Below are 3,468 nucleotides of genomic sequence, written 5' to 3'. Positions count from 1 at the left end.
AAGCACCAAATTTGGCACACAAGTGCTTCAGAACCTACTCTCTCAGAAAAGTACGTAATCCACTTGAAAAACAAAATGGCCGCCATTTTTCAAGATGGTCGCCATTCGAAGTGGTTTTAAACGGTGTTTGAACTATATCTTGATTGAATAATCCTATTTTGATGGTCTATACATCAAAATATATGTTTTTGAATATGTGAAATCCAATTCTGCATTTACAAAATTTTAATTATTGAATATTATGATGATACAATAGGAATTAAACGAAGAAACACTCTCTCTGTGATGTTTCCAAAGTGATGTCTTGGTACATGACCACCCAATGTAGAGACATGTGGTAGGACAGTAAACTGTGCATATTGCAATTGAACAGTGCTGGAAGATGTAATATGGCTTGTCTGGGGTTGACTAGTGCATTAGAAATATGATTACACTTTTCCGATATATAGGGTAATGTTAACTTCTATGTTTTACAAACAATATAAACAAACTGATTGACTTGTGTTTTTTTTTTCTTTTGGGACCCGCCACCACCCCCCCCTCTACGGAGGACAACTTTATTTTTATTTATAAATAGGAAAATAGAACATCCAAAAGTTTTTTGTTTTTGTTTACTAACTTGCTGTTGATGTACAGCTTTGATTGTTCTTAGTCATCACAATTGCAGGCACACAACTGTGTACACTTGAGCATGAAGCGATTGCATTTGCATCGTCCTCGGCATTCAGTCTTGCAGCCGCACTTTGTCAACTGCTCACAAGTCTGAACAATAGGTGGAAGGGTTGTCCAGAGAACTTGCCAGACCTCTCCATCTTTTTGCCAGCCCCAGTTGGCAGGGCTCTCAGTTTGCATTTTGCTCACTGTTGCCTGGCCCCATATGCAGGCAGCTTGGAAGGCAGAACGTTTCACATGCTGAACAAGGGATGCGCTTGTCGGTGGGATGGCATCATAAGACCTTTGCTTCCGAGCAAACAAGTCCAGTCTTGCCTCATCAACCTTGTCTGTAGTGCTGTGCTTGTCATACATGGTGATGACAAACTTCTCAAGGATGTTGACGTCTGCATCTTCTATGATAGGTGGGTATTGACTGAGCTTTTTGAAGACAGGGCTCACTTCAGGGTAAACCTCCCATGGTTGCCATTCTGTTTTTTTGCCTTTACCACGAAAAGCTGACACAACATCACAGCCAGTGAAGGCGTGGAAGAACAGCATGCCACTGGATTTCTCTGGGCCAAGATTCACTACCATTTCATGAATTGACAACCACCTAATGGACTGACCCTGGCCGAATTCTACCCACATCTTGTCTAAGCCTGCATCCTGAAGACTCGACAAAAACACTGACTGCAACAACAAGAATATCAGTGTTGCATGCCTTAATCAACACAGACTTCATCTGTTGCTTGGCTGCATGGAGAGCATGTGTGAAGATCCTGGAGTCAGCTTCTTCATGGTTGCAAGGGCTTAAGCCTTCAAGGCTGATGAGTTTGTTTGAAAGAGCCTGCTCTCCTTTGGTCACAACTATGACATTGTCGGGACACAGGGTCACTATCTTGTCAGCTAGGAACGCAAAGAGCTCAGTCTTGTTGTCGCTGTCTCGCAGGAAGCTTTTCCAGTTGGTCGGTAGTTTGGTTTTGTCTGTCACTCTACGTCGAACTCCCTTACCTCTGTTTGACCTTGTTTCAGCCTTCAGGCTCGAAGTCCAGTAGACATCAAAAACTATGTCTGTTCGCTCATACTTTGATGAGTATGTCTGGATCTTTGGAACTACATCTTGGATAGCATATTCCTCAAAGGTCTTTGATGTCTTTGGAGACAATGAATTCACAAGAGCGGAACCATCAACGATAATAGCATCACATTCTGGTTGTTTGTCAGGAGGAGAAATGGTAGCTTCCAGAATTTTTGCAAGCTGGTACTTCTGACCGGAGTGGAGTTTCCCTGTGTCACTCAGTGCTGCAGGGAAAGACTGATTCTCTTGCTTGAAGAACTCAAGCAGGTCACACTCTCGTGATTGGCAGGATATAAAGAGCTGCGAGAACAGACAACAGTCGTCTTTGAGTACCTGCTTCTTCATGTCACTGGAAGCTGCAGCTGCCTCTTGGCGAAAGAAGTCAACTTTGTTCGACATCACTCTTATAAAAATTCAATAGAGCTTGACCACAGCATTTCAATGAAGTATCATGGATGTTTCCCTTCAACTTAATGCAATATCTGTGATCAGACAGAAAATGCTCATTTTGAGTCACGTAATAGCAGCCATTTTGAAAACTGGCGGCCATATTGGAATACAATTGACAGTATTGAGTTCTTCCAGTCAGAATACATTCATTTTGATGTTTGGATCATTAATACATTTCTGTTCATTCAAGTTCTACTTCAAAAAAAATAAAATTGCATTTGATGAGGCGGCCATCTTGAAAACTGGCGGCCATCTTGGATTGTCAGCTGGATTACGTACTTTTCTTAGATAGTACATCCTGGACATCATTTGTGCCAATTTTGGTGCTTGTATCACCAAGTGAAAGATTCTGATGGAATATTGACTTAAACTGCCGCGCTATATATATGGACTAGAATAAGCCCTTATATAGAGGTTTGGACGTTCAGAGGACGTCGGATAAAGACGTAATAAAAACGTTCATTCTGCACCCTCCAGGGACCAAAATGGGACGTTCAAAAATGACCTCATTGCACAGTGGGAATAGAATAATATACTGTATATGTGAAAACATCTGTTCCATTCCTGTTGTCCTCTGATGAAAAGGTCGAGCTCGTTTCCCTGACACCCAATTGTTATAATCGATCGTTCGTTCGTTCCGTACCGAAGTGGAAGGGCAACACTGCCCTCTAGTGGATAAATCCAGTTTGTACATGCACATGTTAACCCAGAGTACAGAAGTCCTGACGTCACTCGTCCATCCCCTGGGTCGTAAAGTAATTTCCCTATGGAAAATAACATTGGGTCATCATAAAATCGTCTCGTATAAGAATTGTGGTCCAAAAATAAACAAACTGCCTCTGCGATATTGTCAGGGAGGAGCCTCTGTATCGTTTATGATAATCAGTCACTCATATTTGAAACAGTCCGTTTCTGGCGAAAAAACTAATTCGGCGGAAGTAACATTAGCGTTTTCTCACCGTCAGTTGATGCTTCATATCCATAAGAGTAAAACCGCCGGGGTCATTTGTTTATTTTTGGAACACAGTTCTTATTTGACGCGATATTAAACACGTCTATGGGAATTCAGAACGGGGTGAAAAGGTTTTAAATCTTCTAAAGGTCTAAGGTATTCTCTAAAATTCAAAATGTAGCCGATATGTCTTAAGTAGGCCGAACGTTGTAGAGTTGGAACGGAGTTTGTAGCTAAAAGTATGAAGGACTAGTTAGGGGTCAAAAAACGGGCCGAATAAGTAGTGGCAATAAAGTCAGTGGGCTCGCTATGTATATACTGTTAGGCACATAAT

Source organism: Gymnoscopelus braueri (genome assembly GCF_963280865.1).
Source record: "Gymnoscopelus braueri genome assembly, chromosome: 16".
In the NCBI taxonomy this organism is placed as follows: domain Eukaryota; kingdom Metazoa; phylum Chordata; class Actinopteri; order Myctophiformes; family Myctophidae; genus Gymnoscopelus; species Gymnoscopelus braueri.
Note: the sequence above shows the minus strand (reverse complement) of the source record.